Source organism: Rhinoraja longicauda, chromosome 38 (genome assembly GCF_053455715.1).
Source record: "Rhinoraja longicauda isolate Sanriku21f chromosome 38, sRhiLon1.1, whole genome shotgun sequence".
Classification (NCBI taxonomy): Eukaryota; Metazoa; Chordata; class Chondrichthyes; order Rajiformes; family Arhynchobatidae; genus Rhinoraja; species Rhinoraja longicauda.
In genome coordinates, this window is record NC_135990.1 from 5,935,577 (window position 1) to 5,955,152 (window position 19,576).

The following is a 19,576-nucleotide window of genomic DNA, read 5'->3' on the forward strand; positions in this document are numbered from 1 at the left end:
TATCACTCTTTGTGGGTTTGTCTGTGAGCAAAGTAGTAGCTTACAGAAATGTAAAGCTTCCTGTATGTCTCAATGCAACCTGCAAATATCCGCTATGCATAACCTGTCAAATCTTACTTTCAGTCGTTTTGGCTTGAAACATTTTGATTCAGATGGTTTTTGAATGCAAGGCACAAACAATAGGAGGTGCTAAAGTAAAAGAGGCTTGCGGCAGTATTGTGTCACCCACAAAACGTCATCTATTCTTTCTTTCCAGAGATGCTGCCTGTCCCGCTGAGTTACTCCAGCATTTTGTGTCTATCTACAATACAATACAATACAATATATCTTTATTGTCATTGTACAGGGGTACAACGAGATTGGGAATGCACCTCCCACACGATGCAATAATTGAATTAGCTAGTCAGTATTAATTTAAACAACAACAACCCAACGAAACAAATTGTAACAGTTTTAAGACAGAATAAAGTGCAAGTAGATCTGTGCCGGATCACTGTGCGTTGTGACCATCCGGCTCAGCAGGACCGGTTCATAGCAGCTATGGCCCTGGGGATGAAGCTGTTCCTGAGTCTGGAGGTGCGGGTGTAGAAGGCCTTGTATCGTCTGCCCGATGGAAGGAGTTCGAACAGACTGTTGCAGGGGTGTGAAGAGTCTTTGTGGTTGCTCTCTATGGTGCAGCGGTACATTGTCGTCAGCAGCTGTTGGGGTAGACCTGACTTCTTCAGTGTTCTTAGGTAGAACAGCCGTTGCTGTGCCTTCTTGACCAGCGCAGCAGTGTTATTGGACCATGTTAGGTCCTCTGAAATGTGAGTGCCCAGAAACTTGAAGCTGGACACTCTCTCCACACTGTCCCCGTTGATAAAGATCGGGGCGTATTCCCCGTTATGTGACCTACGGAAGTTGATGATCAGCTCCTTGGTCTTGGTGGTATTTAGGGACAGGTTGTTATCAGAGCACCAGTCCGCCGGGTTCTGCACCTCCGCTCTGTATTTTGTTTCATCACCGTTGGTGATCAGCCCGATCACAGTTGTGTCGTCTGCAAACTTGGCAATGGTGTTGGTGTCGAATGCAGGAACACAGTCGTGTGTGAAGAGGGAGTAGAGCTTGGGGCTCAGAACACAGCCCTGTGGTGTGCCGGTACTCAGGGTGATAGTGGAGGACAGGTGCGGGCCCATTCTCACTGCCTGCGGTCGCTCCAGCAGGAAGTCCAGGATCCAGTAGCATAATGACAAGCTGAGGCCTAGCTGGTGGAGTTTGGTGATGAGCTTGGTGGGGATGACCGTGTTGAAGGCAGAGCTATAGTCAATGAATAGCATCCTCACGTACGTGCCCTGTCTCTCCAGGTGAGTCAGGACAGTGTGAAGAGCCAGAGAGATGGCGTCCTCTGTGGATCTATTTGCCCTGTATGCAAATTGATGTGGGTCCAGTGAGTCAGGGATGCTGGATTTGATGTGTGAGAGGACCAGCCTTTCAAAGCACTTCATGACTATTGGAGTTAGGGCAACCGGACGGTAGTTGTTCAGGTCGGTGATCTTTGCTTTTTTCGGCACCGGCACTATGGTAGCCGACTTCAGGCACTTGGGAACTGTAGCCAGAGATAGTGACAGGTTAAAGATCCTGGTGAATACCTCAGCCAACTGTTCAGCACAGTCCTTAAGTACCCTTCCTTGAACTCCACCCGGGCCTGCAGCCTTGCGTGGGTTGACCCTTTGCAGAGCGCGTTGTACTTCCTGTGTACTCAGTTGCAAGACCAGTCTCTCCGCCTCGGCTGGGGTTCTTCCACTCAAGGTGGTGTTGCCAGTTTCGAAGCGGGCAAAAAAGGTGTTAAGCTCGTTGGTTAGTGTCATATCACTGTGGGGGCAGGCAGGGCTGCTCTGGTAGCCAGTGATGTCCCTGACACCCTGTCACATGCTTCTGGTGTCCGTGGTGTTGATGTGGTCTTCCACCCGTTGCCTGTGGGTGTCTTTGGCCCTTTTAATACCTCTGTTCCGGTTTGATCTGGCAACACTATGCTGAAGTGTCACCAGATTTAAAGGCATTGTTGCGTGCCCTCAGCAGGTTCTTTGGTCTTAGTGCTTAATGGTCACACACCTCTTGTATTGATAAATGCTGTCAACGGTAAAAAAAAAGTGATAGAGCATGTATAACAACAAAATTGTTATTGTCTTCCAAAAGGTGCATTAAAGTAATGCTGTAAGGGTGGACTTACACTCTTGAGATAGTGCAGTTAGTCAGTTTGTGCGAAATACTGCACCCATGCACTCCACCCGCCCCTGTTCCCCTGTGCACAAAGACTTCGTCTCATGCATGATAATCCAGGGTTTGCAAATATAGAGTATGCAAATACCTTAGTGTAAAATTCCTGCCTCAGGTGAAGATCATAGATAGACACAAAAATGCTGCCTGACCCGCTGAGTTACTCCAGCTTTTTGTGTCTTTCTTTGGTTTAAACCAGCATCTGCAGGTCCTTCTTACACAATAAAAAAACTCTTGGCTGTTTATTTATATACAGGTGCTGGACTTTTTTGTTGGTTATTATAGTCTTTACAGGGTACTATGCTTACATTGTAGATCAATTCCCTAGGCCGATTGATCCATGCCTGACTTTCGTATTGCTGACCTGATCTATGATCCATGCCTGGTTTTTGTAGTGTTATCTGTATTATGCTGCTGATTAACATCGTTTCACTTTGTAACTGTGATGTGTGCCATGCAGAGGTTTTCTCACTTGCTCTCTGCATTGTATTTGTAATAAAACGCTTATATAGAAGTTAATATATATAGCAGCATAATACAGATAACACTACAAAAACCAGGCATGGATCATAGATCAGGTCAGCAATACGAAAGTCAGGCATGGATCAATCCGCCTAGTCAAGTCAAGTCAAGTCAATTTTATTTGTATAGCACATTTAAAAACAACCCACGTTGACCAAAGTGCTGTACATTTGATTAGGTTCCAATAGAAAAAAAATGAAAACATACAGTAGCACGCAAACAGTTCACAGCGCCTCCTCAATGAGCCTCAAACGCTAGGGAGTAGAAATATGTTTTGAGCCTGGACTTAAAGGAGTCGATGGAGGGGGCAGTTCTGATCGGGAGAGGGATGCTGTTCCACAGTCTAGGAGCTGCAACCGCAAAAGCGCGGTCACCCCTGAGTTTAAGCCTAGACCGCGGGATAGTGAATAGCCCCATGTCGGCCGATCTGAGGGACCTGGAGTTAGAGAGGGGGGTTAGAAGATTTTTGATGTAGGGGGGGGAGTGTCCATTTAGGGCTTTATACGTGAATAGGAGGAGCTTGAAGTTGATTCTGTACCGTACAGGGAGCCAGTGGAGAGAGGCCAGAATCGGGGTGATGTGGTCCCTTTTACGGGTACCCGTCAGGAGTCTCGCTGCGGCGTTTTGGACCAGTTGCAGGCGGGACAGGGAAGATTGGCTGATCCCAGTGTATAGGGAGTTGCAGTAGTCTAGGCGGGAGGAAATGAAAGCGTGAATGATTTTTTCTGTGTCGTCGAATTTGAGGAAAGGTTTGATTTTAGCTATGGTTCGAAGTTGGAAGATTGATCTACATACATATCATATCATATCATATATATACAGCCGGAAACAGGCCTTTTCGGCCCTCCAAGTCCGTGCCGCCCAGCGATCCCCGTACATTAACACTATCCTACACCCACTAGGGACAATTTTTACATTTACCCAGCCAATTAACCTACATACATATCAGTTGTGCAGTTGCAAGTAAGAGTACAATTGTTCCATTTTGGGACACATGACAATAAAACACTCTGATTTCTTGACTAAATCAGCACCAATAAATAAAGGGTATGCCAGCAGGACAGGCAGCATCTGTGGAGAGAAGGAATGGGTGACGTTTCTGGCCGAGACCTTTCTTCAGTCTGAAGAAGGGTCTCGACCCGAAACGTCACCCATTCCTTTTCTCCACAGATGCTGCCTGTCCTGCTGACTTACTCCAGCATTTTGTGTCTATCTTCGTTGTAAACCAGCATCTGGTGTTCCTTTTTACACAATAAAGGATGTTACTGTATCTATTAATGTTGCAATAAAGGATATTAAACTGTACAACTCCCCCTTCTGTCGTGGGGTAGACTGACTCCCCTTACCCCCCCCCCTCCCCAATCTTTACACATCCCCAATCCTGGACTTTCCACTCGTAACTTTAATTTCATGTTTCATATATCTTGTGTTTTATGACTGTTGGCATAAACAGTCCCTCCTGGGATAAATAAAGTTCTATCCTATGTTTTCAAGAGAGAGTTAGGTCTAGATCTTAGGGCTAGATGGAGCTCTTAAGGATAGCAGAGTCAGGTGGTATGGGGAGAAGGCAGGAACGGGGTACTGATTGAGAATGATCAGCCATGATCATATTGAATGGTGGTGCTGGCTCGAAGGGCTGAATGGCCTACTCCTGCACCTATTGTCTATGTTTCCTATCGTATCGCATTGTTATCCATTAGTTAGCTTCCAACTTTTGTATGAAGCACAAAACCTGTTTGATTTTACTGTATTGTGATACTCTCTGATCAGCAAACATGCCTTGGTCTGATAGAATCAGATAGAGTCTGAAGAAGGGTCTCGACCCGAAACGTCACCCATTCCTTCTCTCCTGAGATGCTGTCTGACCTGCTGAGTTACTCCAACATTTTGTGAATAAATACCAATGATAGAATCAATTGCTCTGTGGAGAATTATTTTCCATTCATAAATTCAAGTTTCCAGCCTTGACCAGGATAGGGACAATGATGGGGTGGGGGGGGGGGGCGATCGGCCAATCAGCGGCCGGTGGACGCCGCGCGATTCTGTAAACCTTCCTCCCATTGGTGGAGGGGGATCTGATCATCTCGGCGATTGGCGCTCCTGTCTCCGCCAATGGGAGAAACGCACGTTCCGATTGGGCGCAGATCGACGCCCGGCGCGGCCGCCGATTGGGCGCAGGGGAGAGAGGGGCGCGGCGGGTGCGATTGGCGGAGGGACACGTCAGTCAGCGGCGAGGCGGGGCGGGAGCCGGACGGGGGCGCTGATTGGGTGAGGAGGCGCGGCGGCTGCAGGTCCCGCCCTCCGCCCCGAGTGAGGAGACGCGGCGACGGCGGCGGCGCGAGGGAAGGTGAGGCCGCGCCGGTTGGCGGGCGGGCGGGCGGGCGCGCGGGTGGACGGGAGGACATGTCGTCGTCGTTGCTGCTGCTCTCGCCACCGCTTCCCTATCTCCATTCTTCTTTCTCCCTCTCTATTCTTCTTTCTCTCTCTCTTTTTGTCTTCCTGTCCCTCTCCACTCTTCCCCCTTATTTCTCTCTCCCCCCCCTCTCCCCCCCCCTCTCTCCCCCCCTCTCTCCCCCCTCTCTCTCCCCCCTCTCTCTCCCCCCCCCTCTCTCCCCCCCCTCTCTCCCCCCCTCTCTCTCCCCCCTCTCTCTCCCCCCTCTCTCTCCCCCCTCTCTCTCCCCCCCCTCTCTCCCCCCCCTCTCTCCCCCCCTCTCTCCCCCCCTCTCTCCCCCCCTCTCTCTCCCCCCTCTCTCTCCCCCCTCTCTCTCCCCCCTCTCTCTCCCCCCCCTCTCTCCCCCCCCTCTCTCCCCCCCTCTCTCCCCCCCTCTCTCTCCCCCCTCTCTCTCTCCCCCCCCTCTCTCTCCCCCCTCTCTCTCTCCCCCCCTCTCTCCCCCCCCTCTCTCCCCCCCTCTCTCCCCCCCTCTCTCCCCCCCTCTCTCCCCCCCTCTCTCCCCCCCTCTCTCCCCCCCTCTCTCCCCCCCTCTCTCCCCCCCTCTCTCTCCCCCTCTCTCCCCCCCTCTCTCCCCCCTCTCTCTCTCTCCCCCTCTCTCTCTCTCCCCCCTCTCTCTCTCTCCCCCCTCTCTCTCTCTCCCCCCCTCTCTCCCCCCTCTCCCCCTCCCCTCTCCCCCTCTCTCCCCCCCTCTCCTCCCCCTCTCTCCCCCTCCCCTCTCTTTCCTCTCCTCCCCTCTCTTTCCTCTCCCCCTCCCCTCTCTTTTTCTCTTCCCTCTCTTTCTCTGTCTCTTTCTCTCTCTCCCCCCTCTCTTTCTCTCTCTCCCCCCCTCTCTTTCTCTCTCTCCCCCTCTCTTTCTCTCTCTCCTCCCTCTCTCTCTCTCCCACCTCTCTTTCTCTCTCTCCTCCCCTCTTTCTCTCTCTCTCCCCTCCCCCTCTTTCTCTCTCTCCCCCCTCTTTCTCTCTCTCCCCCTCTCTTTCTCTCTCTCCCCCTCTCCCTCTCTTTCTCTCCCCCCCTCTCTTTCCCTCTCTCTCTCCCCCCCCCTCTCTTTCTCTCTCCCCCCCTCTCTCTCTGAATGGATGGGTGTTTTGGTTAAAGTTGGGTGTGAACATTACTGCGTATGACACTATTGAATGAGTGGACACAGAATGCAGGAAGAGATTTTGCAGTTTTTGTTTTGTGCATACATTTTCAATTCTGAATAAAGTTTATGTTTTAAGTCAAAATATTCCCTTCGTCCACAATCTCGGGTCCTTATGCTTGTGGACATTGAGGGGTAGAGTCCTGTGGGGCCATCCCTCAAACAAGGGAAAGAATAGTGTAGGAAGGAACTGCAAATGCTGGTTTACACCAGAGATAGAAGCAAAATGCTGGAGTAACTCAGCGAGACAGACAGCATCTCTAGATAGAAGGAATGGGTGACATTTCGAGTCGAGACCCTTAGATTGAGAGTTGGGGGATAGGGAGACTAGAGATATGGCAGGGTATGGTGTAAAAATGACAAATCAAAGCAGATGTGGATCAAGTAAATGTAGAATGGATCATTGTTAGCTGAGGAGAAGGTGACAATGAGGCATACATATCATTTCAGGGAGCCACTAGTGGGAAGGGTGTTTTGTTTAAAGTTGGGTGTGAACACAACGGAGTATGACATTATTGAATGTTCAGACACAGAATGCAGGAGTTTTTGCAGAATTTTTGTTTTGTATATATATATTTTTTGAAATCAAGAAGTCCCTCCACAGATGCTGCCTGACCTGCTGACTTCATCCAGCTCTTTGTTTTTTTTGCTCCAGATTCTGCCATCTGTAGTCTCTTGTGTCTCTTTATTTTATTATTCGCTGCTGTGATGAACATTTGTGCAAATGTTGGCTGGATTTAAGCAAAGAAGGTTGGAAATACTCAACGAAGCTTGGAGAAGTCAGAAAGCTGTCGGCCTTAGGTGGTGATTTGAAATGGTTGTGGTTGTAGTGCACAATGGAACTGGACACCTTTGCATGCATGTGTAGGAAGGAACTGCAGATGCTGGTTTAAACCGAAGATAGATACAAAATGCTGGAGTAACTCAGCGAGACGGGCAGCATCTCTGGATAGGAGGAATGGGAGACGCTTTTTCAGACTTCTTCAGGGTCTCCAAAACGTTACCTATTCCTTCTCTCCAGAGATGCTGCCTGTCCCGCTGAGTTACTCCAGCATTTTTTTGTCCATCATTGTATTCATGACGAGCAGGTGATATTGATTCAGCGACACACGGACAGTTGTAGGAGATATGGATGTTGAGAAACTTAAATTAATGGTTTTAAAACAAAATAAAACTGCTGGTGATAATTGTCCAGGTTGTGCTGCATTTGTTAGGAGTGGGTTTTATGTTCTGGGTCAATTATCCTTTATTGGAACTGGGGATGGTGTTAAATGCTGGTGTTATTTGTCTTGGAACAAAAGAAACTGAAGCTATGAAATGTTTTAAAGAGCAATGCAATTTTATGTTGGGTTTTGTGATCATTAAATTGAGTTTTAAAACCTTCAATGAGAAGTGAGAGTATTAGGGTATTGGGTAAAGAAAGTTTTAGGACGTTATATTACTGTTGTACAGATGTTGCTGAGGCTGCATTTGGAGTTTTGTGTTCAGTATTGGTCACCTTGCTATAGGAAGGATGCTGCAGAGCGTGGAGTGCAGAGAAAATTTACAAGGATGTGAGGGAAGGAACTGCTGATGCTGGTTTAAACCGAAGATAGACACAAGCTGGAGTATAAGGAAATAACTGCAGATGCTGGTACAAATCGATTTATTCACAAAATGCTGGAGTAACTCAGCAGGTCAGGCAGCATCTCGGGAGAGGAGGAATGGGTGATGTTTTGGGTCGAGACCCGTCTCCAGATCTGGAGAAGGGTCTTGACCTGAAACATTACCCATTCCTTCTCTCCAGAGATGCTGCCTGACCAGCTGAGTTACTCCAAGTTTGCAAGGATGTTGCCAGAACTCGAGGGCCTGAGCTAGGCGAGAAATTTGGCAAGCTGGAACTAAAATTATGAGGTGAATTGATCGGATGAATGCATAGAGTCCTTTACCCACGGTAGGGGAATCAAGAACTAGACGGCATGAGTTTTAGGTAAGGGGGGAAACATTTGATAGGAACCTTGCCGCGTGACTTTTCCGCTCAGAATGTAGTCGGTATATGTAATGAGCTGCCAGAGGAAGAAGTTGAGACGGGTACTGTAACATTTAAAAGACATTTAGACAGATACGTGGATAGGAAAGGTTTAGGGACGGCACAGTGGCGCAGAGGTAGAGTTGCTGCCCTACAGTGCCGGAGACCCAGGTTCGATCCTGACTACAGGTGCTGTTTGTAAGGTGTTTGAGTTCTCCCTGTGACCCCGTGGGTTTTCTCTGGGTGCTCCGGTTTCCTCTGACACTCCAAAGACGTACAGGTTTGTTGGTTGTGTGGGGAAAAAAACTGCAGATGCTGGTTAAAATCAAAGGTAGTCACACAATGCTGGAGTAACTCAGCGGGTCATGCAGCATCTCAGGATAGAAGGAATGGGTGGTGTTTCGGGTCGAGACCCTTCTTCCGTCTGAAGAAGGGTGTGCATGACCCGCTGAGTTACTCCAGCATTGTGTGTCTACCTTCAGGTTTGTTGGTTAATCAGCTTGGTTCAAACTGTAAATTGTCCCGAGTGCTCTTGTAGGGGTGGTCGGTGTGGACTCAAGGGCCTGTTTTCGTGCTGTATCTCTAAAGTTTAAAGGGATGTGGGCAAATGGGACTAGACTAAGTGGCTTAACTTAGTACTTTGTGTGTTTCATTGTTCATACCATTGCGGAATACGAAATGCTGTTCCTCCATCTTGATCTGGCTCAATCACAGTAGACTAACGTCTACTATAAACCCACTGTCCCACAGTTATCTGGGCTACAGTGCCCACACTGCCTCTTACAAAGACTCATTCCCCTACTCCCAATAGCTCCTCTGACACATTTCTAAAATGTAATTAATGACTATGCATCTTGGAGCAGTGTTCTATCAGAGATCTGTTTTAATTCTGTCTGTGCCCAGAAACTAGCCCTCCTGTGATTGATGAGCAATTTGGATTTGTGTAATGCATATGTGTTATTCTAGTTATCAATGTGTGTCCTTTTGTAATCTAATCTTTTTCACCCGAAGGGTGGTGGGTGCATGGAACAAGCTGCCAGAGGAGGTAGTTGAGGCACGGACTATCCCAACATTTAAGAAACGGTTAGACAGGTACATGGACAGGACAGGTTTGGAGGGATATGGGCCAAACGTGGGCAGGTGGGACTAGTGTAGCTAGGACATGTTGGCCAGTGTGGGCAAGTTGGGCTGAAGGGCCTGTTTCCACATAGTATCACTCATATTGATCTTACCATCATGTTGGCGTTTATGGGAGGTTTGTGTAAATGGATGCATTGCACACTTTACAACAATGACTGTTCTGTACTTTCAGAGCTCTTCATTGGCGCTAAAGAACTTTGAGACATCCTGACAGTGACATGAAAGGCACTATATAAATGCAAGGTTTGTTCTATTTCTTTCTCCTGTTCTATCCCGTGACTGTATAAATTAGAAATGAAATTTCTAACTTACATCTCCATCTGTTTCTACCTGTCCTTCTGCATTCTCTTTCATAAGGTCGTAAGTGATAGGAGCCGAATTAAGCCGTTCGGCCCATCAAGTCTGCTCCACCATTCAATCAAGGCTAATCTATCTCTCTCTCCCAACCCCATTCTCCTGCCTTCTCCCCATAACCCCTGACACCCATACAAATCAACAATCTATCTCTGCCTTAAAAAATATCTATTATCTCCATAATTATATCCAAAATATCCCTAAAAAATCTACCCACTCCCAGGACCACAGACTTTATTCAAACAAGGAATTCAAACTGCTGCATGCAACATCTTTGAGGTGAAGGGTCTCGACACAAAATGTCTCCCATTCCTTCCAATAATGGGCAGAGATGCTGCCTGTCCCAGTGAGTTACTCCAGAGTTTTGTGCCTGTATTAATTGTCAGTTTTGTTGCTGACTCTCCTTCCAGCTGAAGCCTCTTATTTCATTATATCACACCCCCCCTGACGACTTTACAATCTCTGCTCTTTGCTGATGGAGTCATTGGTAGAAATAGCGTCTGTGATGGTGGATTTTCCTTGAACGTCCTACCAAGTCGTGCTGTCAATACTAATGTTAAAATGCATCAAATGCAACCAAACTTGAATTCTGTTCAATACGGTGGCATAGCGGTAGAGTTGCTACCTTACAACGCCAGAGACCTGGGTTCGATCCTGGCTACGGGTGCTGTCTATCCGTAATTTGTATGTTCACCCGTCATTTGCGTAGGTTTTCTCTGAGAACTTTGGTTTCCTCCCACACTCGAAAGATGTACAGGTTTGTAGGCTAATTGGCTTGATATAAATGTAAATTAAAAAGTGCCCCTAGTATAGGATAGTTTTAATGTGCGGGGATCGCTGGTCAGTGTGGATTCGATGTGCCGAAGCGCCTGTTTCCGCACTGTACCTCTAAACTAAACTAAACATGTCACCAGAATTGTATGGGAAAAAAACTGCAGGTGCTGGTATAAATCGAAGCTAGACAAAAAATGCACCACCCTTTGTGTGAAAAAGCTACCCCTCAGAGTAGGCCATTTAGAACGGAGATGAGGAAGAACTTTTTCAGTCAGAGAGTGGTGAAGGTGTGGAATTCTCTGCCTCAGAAGGCAGTGGAGGCCAGTTCGTTGGATGCTTTCAAGAGAGAGCTGGATAGAGCTCTTAAGGATAGCGGAGTGAGGGGGTATGGGGAGAAGGCAGGAACGGGGTACTGATTGAGAGTGATCAGCCATGATCGCATTGAATGGCGGTGCTGGCTCGAAGGGCTGAATGGCCTACTCCTGCATCTATTGTCTATTCCTATTAAATCTTTTCCCCTTCACCTCAAACCTATGACCTCTGGTCCTCGATTCGCCTACTCTGGGCAAGAGACTGTGCATCTACCTGATCTATTCCATGCTTGATTTTATACTCTTCTATGAGATCATCCCTCATCCTCCTGCGCTCCAAGGAATAGAGTCCGAGCCTACTCAATCTGTTATGTATTGTATTCAGTAGCTAATACCTATTTAAATAGCAGGTTTAATTATTAAATAGTAGCATTAGATGCTTTTGTTTTCATCTGAAATTTAAAACTAGAATTTCAAATTTTGTAGCGTAAAACTTTTTTACTTTAGAATTGGAATTGTTCTTTGGTGCTCGGAATGCAGAAAAATTAAGTTTCTCGTTACAATTTCAATTTGTTGGTTTTGTTTTTAAAGTCAGAATTAACTCTTGCAGTGCACCAAAACAGGGGTGGATGAGTTATAATTGAATCAAGTTTCTCATGTCCTCAAACAAAAATGGAGAAATGTGGTCTGTTGCCAGCACAGATTGAGGTGAGACACAAAATGCTGGAGTAACTCAGCGGGACAGGCAGCATCTCTGCAGAGAAGGAATGGGTGATGTATCAAACCAAGACCCGTCTTCAGACTAGAGTCTGGTGATGGGTCTCGACCCGAAACATCACCCATTCCTTCTCTCCAGAGATGCTGCCTGTCCCGCTGAGTTACTCTAGAATTTTGTGTCCATCTTTGGTTTAAACCAGCATCTGCAGTTCCTTCCTACACAGATTGAGGTTATCTCGTTTGATTACAGTGTTTTAATAATTTTTGAATCTAAACTAAAATAATAGCAGTGAGGTTAAATGTTCATTATGGCGAACCTTTTTTCTCATTGTCTATACTGGTGAATTTGTATTTTCTATTTTTTTTTAACAAAGCAGAAACCATTGGAACATTGTTTAACATTGTAGAGATACAGCATGGAAACAGGCCCATCAGCCCACGAGTCTGAGACAACCAGCGATCACCCCGTACATTAGCACTATCCTCCACGCGAGGGCCAATTTACAAATTACAGAATCCTACAAACCTGTTAACCTATTAACCTACAAACCTGTATGTCTTTGGGCCATGGGAGGAAACCGGAGCACGCAATGAAGACCCATGTGGTCACAGGGAGAACGTACAAACTCCGTACAGACAGCATCCGTAGTCAGAATTGACGTCGGGTCTCTGGTGCTGTAAGGCAGCAACTCTACGCTGCGCCATTGTGTCGCCCTTTTTCTTTTAGAATTAGTCATGAAGTAGGAACACAACTTCGTAAATCAGAAGAGCAAATTAGGCAAGACAGCCCATTAAGTCTACTCCACCATTCAATCATGGCTGATTCATCCTTCCCTTTCAACCCCATTCTCCTGCTTTCTCCCCATAGCCGTTGATACTCTTGCGAACCAAGATTCTAGCAATCTCCACTTTAAAAGTACCCAATGGCGGCCTCCACAGCCGTCTGTTGCAATGAATTCCACAGATTCACCACCCTCTGACTAAATAAATTCCTCTTTATCTCCTTTCTAAAGGTACGTCCTTTTGCATTAACTCAATTTTAACAACACACTGAAAGCATTTGGCGTATCATGTTGCATCTGTGAAACAGGAAGGAGTTCATGTCAGAGAGCTTCCCTTCCTGCCTAAGCACAGTGTAGCCTTTTTTATTTTGAGCTCAAATTTATAGTTTTTCAGAGAACTACCAGCTTCCTGGTCTTCTGTGCACTCAGGCGAAAGATATATCTGGAAGCTTGCTCCGGTTTGAATTGCACAGTTTGTGTTAATCTTGAACATGCTTCTGCCTGAAAGACTGCCTGTAATCGTTTGTGATCTCGCACATGTGCTCAACCTTGCTTGCCTGGAGGTCACACTTGATGTGTTCTTACATGACTAGACTTTGTGTGCAGAAATGCAGCAAGATTATATCAAACATCGAAACTGCATCTAATTCTCAGGGTGTAGGAAGGAACTGCAGATGCTGGTTTAAACCGAAGGTAGACGCAAAATGCTGGTGTAACTCAGCGGGACTGGCAGCATTTGTGGAGAGAAGGAATAGATGACCTTCCGGGCCGAGACCCTTCAGCCACTGAAGAAGAAGACTGAAAAGGGGTCTTGACCCGAAACATCACCCATTCCTTCTCTCCAGAGATGCTGACTCTCCCACTGAGTTACTCCAGCTTTTTATATCTATCTTTAATTCTATTGCTTTGGGAGACAACATTTTGTCTTCATTGCTCGCTTATCTCTGCAAGTCTTCCTGTGTACTTTTTGTACACAGGCCCCTTGGACCTTTGTAAAATAGGATCTACTATGTTCTATATTTTCGTCCAATGCAAATGCCAAGCTATTGATTTAAATGCAAGAAGCATCCAAGATCTTTGTGCTACCATTGCTCTCGTTTCTGCTATTTCCATATAAAATGGCTTCATTTGAATGCTGGTGTTGGGTTGACTGAGCAACCTCTGCAGCACAGCCAGGTGAAGGGTTTGTGCTTTGCTGATAGATTCTGTAATGAATTTGTGTGATCTAAGAGCTGACTGACAAATCAAAGGAATTTGGAAGCATAGAAACGAGTACGGCAGTGCATGTTGAATGGTCTAACCCTCTGTGTACTTAAAACAACATCTGAATTATGCATTCCCACATCGGTTTTCTCCAGTTGAATCCTGTCCCAAAGATGTGTGGATTTGTAGGTTAATCAGCCTCCAAAATGCCAATAGTGTGTACAGGGTGGCTGAGAAAGTGGGATAACATTCAACTAGTGTGAACTGATGGTCAGCCAGGCCTCGATGTGTCTACACAAACTACAAAAGCTTCCATTCTCTGACCCATGGAAGCATTCCTGCTATAAAATGTATGAGGTTAACCCAATCTATTCAGACTTTTCAGTGAAATACTCTGTGGTGTGTGTAAATGCTTTTTGGTAAGGTGGAGGAATTAAATTAATATTGGTCAGGATAAAACTCTCCTGGAATTTGGTTGTTTCCATGTTGTCTTAAGCCGATGTTCTCCTCAATTTAAGACTTTAATTAATTAATTGATATTTCAACTACTTATAATCTTTGTACAGTGAGAATTAGTTCAACTGTTTGGTGCTTAAAGTAATTGTTTCTGTTCCATTTTAGTGCTAAATGTGCTTAAAATGTACAGAGCTTTTCAATGTAAATATTCTATGGACAGGTTTTGTGAATATTGCATTATATCAAACAGAATGTGCAGTGCATTAGTAGAGTTGCTGCCTCACAGAGCCAAGACCCGGGTTTAATCCTGACAGTGGGTGCTGTCTGTACTGAGTTCATGCATTCTCCCTGTGACTGCGTGGGTTTTCTCCGGTTTCATCCCACGTTACAAAGACGTGCCGGTTTGTAGGTTAATTGGTTTCTGTAAATTGCCCTTACTGTGTAGGATGTGAAACATAGAACTAGTGTGCAGAGGAGATCATTGGTTGACGCTGACTCGGTGGGCCGTAGGTCCTGTTTCCGTTCTGTATCTCTGAATTAAACTCAACAGAACAGACTTGCTAGATTTATCCCATGTTTCAAATATCAAATCTACACTGGTTAGTTCATTATAATTATCCAAATAAATTGGCTCCAATCAGGCTGTGGTGGTTTCTGAATTTCGGAGCGATCCGTAATAAAACCTTCGGCAAGTGACAACATTTTCTTTGTTCCTATTCTCAACCTATATTTACTTGATCGAGGAGCCTTCTAGAATATCTTCCCCTTTTGCTCCTCTCATGAAAATGCTTTTCCCTGGGATACTAAGTTACCAGCACTGCCTCTCCTTCAACTCTGTCTCTGAGATGGCAACATTATTATAGGTGTTCACCCCCCCCCCCCCCCCCCACCATCCCCTGTGTTAATTAAGGCTTTTGTGCTCGTCTCCATGCATTAAAATAGAAACATTTTACAATTTACCATTGAGTTCCCTTGATGTTCACTTGTTTGTTCTGCCTACTGGACTTAATTTATTTTTCTCCAAGGAACGTGTTTCTACCTAAATAACCCAATTCAGTTTTATCCTTGCCCAACACAATAGCCAATCTCTCAGCAAGGGTGCTGGTCCCACTCTGGGTAATGTGCAACCCCTCCTGCTTCCATAGGTCCCACCTACCCCAAAGCAGTCCTGGTGATCCGGGCACCTAAAGCCCACCCTTCTGCACCACCCCCTCAACCATGCAGTTACCTCGCCTATCCTTCCACACTCACTGTGGTGCTGGAAGCAATTTGGATATTGCAAGCGGGAGAGTCAAGGACATACTCAGAATAAAATGACATCCTGCGGTCATAGCCACAGAATTAAAGGACGTTCCTTTAGGAAGGAGATGAGGAGGAATTTGTTTAGTCAGAGGATGGTGAATCTTTGGAATTCTTTGCCGCAGATGGCTGTGGAGGCCAAGTCAGTTTTTAAGACAGATCGTTAGATTCTTGATTGGCACAGGTGTCAGGGGTTATGGGGAGAAAGCAGTCGCATGGGGTTGGGAGGGAGAGATAGATCAGAAATGATTGAATGGCGGAGTAGACTTGATGGCTGAATGGTCTAATTCTGCTCCTATCACATGACCTTATTACAATACTTAAGGACCTGCTTATAAAACAGCTACCTAATTTGTCGTAGAACCTGGTGTCTTCTACCGATGTCATTGGTAGTTATAAATGAATCAACTGTGGCAATATGTTCACTTGTTTGGATTGTGACAGACGAGTATTTTCCACAATTACAGAAAGGTGCCTGCATTTGTTCTGCGTTTCCTTCTTGGAGAGAAAGCAGGGTGTGATAGAAATCTTGGACAGAATGCTGCTGCTGCTAAGGCACTTCAGCTTGCCACTTGGTTAAGCATTATAGCACAGTCCCTCATTTTTCACCCAAGGCAACACTAATGTATGGACATAGTTACAAAAATCCAGCTATTATAACAAAGGAAGTCTATCTACTTTTGTTCTAAGGTTTGATTGGAAGCGTAATAATAAAAAAAACAGCTTAATATTTGCAGACCTAAAGTCTGATTCTTAAAATGATCGTAAATGGGCTTGTGGCCAAGATTTTGTTGCTGGGAACAAAAATAATGAACTGCATGTATCTTTTTAATGCAGCTCTAATTGCGTTAAGTTAACACCCATGAGCATTGACCCAAACATTGGCAACAATGTCCTCGATTGAAAATGCATTTGAGGCTTTCATTTCATCTGATAGCATATTGTGAGGAGTTTAAGGGTTTGAGCATGAATCTAGTAGGAGGTATAAAATTACTCAATCTGAACATTGTGCAGGAAAAAAAATGGAATATCACTGATTGCATCTTGCTTGTTGCTTTTAGTTTGAGCCCTGGGGTGTTGTGGTTGTGAAATTGCCAGGCGAGTAAGATTGAGCTAATAATCTTGCGATGAGAGTCGAAATCCCATCGTGGTAGCAGTGGAATTTAAATTTATTTCACCTTTCTCAAGCCGTTAATAATGGGCATCGAATACTGGCCTTGCCACTTGCATTTCTCCTTATTCTGAGGAATGAAACAATGAATATTGCTTCCTATAGTTCATCACTGCCATGTTGCTCACTTTTAACTGTGTATAATAGTTAAATTAATTTAAGATGACTATACTCAATTATCCAAAGTTATCCACTTTGGTGGTAAGAACAAGAAGGCAGATTATTATCTGAATGGTGTCAGATTAGGAAAAGGGGAGGTGCAACAAGACCTGGGTGTCCTTGGACATCAGTCACTGAAAGTAAGCCTGCAGGTACAGCAGGCAGTGAAGAAAGCTAATTTGCATGTTGGCCTTCATAGCGAGAGGATTTGAGTACAGAAGCAAGGAGGTCTTACTGCAGTTGTACAGGGCCCTGATGAGACTACACCTGGAGTGTTGCGTGCAGTTTTGGTCTCCTAATTTGAGGAAGGACTTTCTTGCTATTGAGGGAGTGCAGCATAAGTTCACCAGGTTAATTCCTGGGATGGCGGGACTGACATATGATGAAAGAATGGATCGACTGGGCTTATATTCACTGGAATTTAGAAGGATGAGAGGGGATCTTATAGAAACATATAACATTCTTAAGGGATTGGACAGGCTAGATGCAGGAAAAATGTTCCTGATTTTGGGGAGTCCAGAACCAGGGGTCACAGTTTAAGAATAAGTGGTAGGCCATTCATGTGACTGCGATGAAGAAAGGTTTTTTCATCCAGAGAGTTGTGAATCTGTGGGATTCTCTGCCACAGAAGGCAATGGAGGCCAATTCACTGGATGTATTCAAAAGAGAGTTAGATATGTCTCTTAGTGCTAACTGAAACAAGGGATATGGGGGGAAAGCAGGAACGGCGTACTAATTTTGGATGATCAGCCATGATCATATTGCATGGCGGTGCTGGTTCAAAGGGCCGAATGGCGTACTGCACCGACTTTCTATGTCTATGTTTCTATCTGGGCAATATCTTGCTATTTTGCAGTGTTGTTTAGTTTATTGTCACGTGTACCGAGGTTTAATGAAAAGCTTTGAAGTTTTAAACCATTTGTACAGTTGCAATTGAAGCTAAATCCAGTTGCTCTAATTTTTCTCTTCCAAATCAAAATTGGATCTGCTACTCTTCATCCAAATTATTAGTTAAATTGCGACTATAATTTAAGATATAATGTAGTTAGTCAGATTTTTTTAAATTTCATGAAGTAAATGAATTTTTGTTCCAAAATGGTGCTGCTTTGCAGTAAGAAATACTGGTTGCCCTCCTAATTCTAAACTGGAATGTTTCCTATTTAATTATACTCAGTTGGCATGAATGTTTTCCTGCTGGAGTATGTGTCACTCATTGCTAAATTTTGAAATGTGCACATAACTTGCACATGACTTGAAAAGAAAATTCAATTTAAATCATTTTGTAGTGCCCTGTTACCCTGAAAGGACGTTCTGTAGTTGCTTCTGTCCTTTATCTACATGATTCCTTTGGAATTGCACTCTAGTATTGATTAATCAAAAGCCCTTTCTGTCATGTCTAATTTTACTGAACCGCATTTACATCTGCTATGTACTGTGGACTATTAGTGTCCAGATGTCTTGCTTTCTGTTTGACTCCTTTGTGAGCTGTCCTGTGGGAGTTGTGAAGTGCAGGCTTGTGCTGCAGTGCAAAACAAGGAGGGTGAATGTCGATGGTCTTGAAACAAGGGAACTGGTTCTCCTTGTACAGCAGTTAATTTTTTTAAAAAAATTTTGAGTGGGTAACTGTTTTGTACATGTTGGTCTACATGAGCTCATGCTTTCCAAGGGTGAAAAGGGCAACGTTTATTTGGCTAGCAGAGCAGAATGGTTGGGTGGACTAAAATATCAGTCATTGAACCAAACTTAACTGGCTAAATTGGAAGCTGTGTTAATCTATGCAGCAGGCGTAGAACACCAGTTGCAGATGATTCCTAAACTTTTTATGGTAGTTGAGATGAGCTAAATACACCTACAGAAAGTTGGTAAACTGTTTCCTTAATTGTACAATTATGAATGTTTTGGGAAATTTATTGGGAGGTTGGTGCTTAATAGTACATTAGATTTAGAAAGTGCTTTGCCCAGGAAAGATGGAAATGTGTGTGCAGCATGTAATCCTTGTTTGTGTTTCACTAAATATGTATAATCAAGGGAGGGAATAGGAAGTGATTTGGTTGTTTGGAATTCTGTGCTGGGATTGGAGTAATGTTTAGTTCTTGGCATGTTTGTGTACTTGAATCATGGTTCATTTTAACTGTTTAGGATGAATAGCCAGGGCTGTAGCTGGCCTGAAAATTAACCGTGCTGTTTTCTATTTTGAGTGCCAGATAGACAAAAAGCTGTAGTAACTCAGTGGGACAGGCAGCATCTCTGGAGAGAAGGAATGGGTGACGTTTCGGGTCGAGACCCTTCTTCAAACTGATAGTGCCTGATAGTTGTTTAGCAATCAGTCTGAAGAAGGGTCTCGACCCAGAATGTCACCCATTCCTTCTCTCCCGAGGTGCTGCTTGTCCTGCTGAGTTACTCCAGCATTTTGTGTCTATCTTTGGTCAATAAATATGTATATAATGTTTCTCTACCCCTTTTTCTGGATGATTGAGAAGGGTGCGGTAGATGATAAGCCAGAGAGTTCTTCACTCATAGGCTGGTGTGCAAGGCCCCATCGGACCTTTGCCAAACATCCTTAGCACCACCTCGCCCAGGATTCACAGCAACTGGGACCTCAACGCCTGTCGTCTCGTCGCCCTTTCTCCCGTCATGCAGCGACCCTCTGTGGCTCCAGTTTCAACATACTAGGAGCATGGAGAACCAGCTGGGAACAGACATCGCCACCTCCTCACTTCACTGTCGCACCGAACACCACAGCCCCACCCGGCTCGGACACGTCCCGCAAAGAATGGGTCGCCCTAAACCTGCTCCGCACAGGGGTCGGCCGGTTCAACGCCAACATGCATCGT

At 45.3% G+C, this 19,576-nt stretch overlaps 1 protein-coding gene across 4 annotated transcripts in view; it reads left to right on the plus strand.

The window, feature by feature from the left end:
* Positions 1-5,060: 5,060 nt before the first annotated feature.
* The window catches only part of LOC144610884 (tyrosine-protein kinase CSK), a 112,733-nt gene continuing 98,217 nt past the window's right edge, over positions 5,061-19,576 (plus strand). Inside the window, exons 1-2 of one of the 4 annotated variants that reach the window (XM_078429854.1) lie at positions 5,061-5,125; positions 9,689-9,759. The gene's annotated coding sequence lies outside the window, so the exon portion shown is untranslated. The remainder of the gene's footprint in view (positions 5,126-9,688; positions 9,760-19,576) is intronic. The other 3 variants (XM_078429858.1, XM_078429856.1, XM_078429859.1) reach the window with 3 other exon arrangements.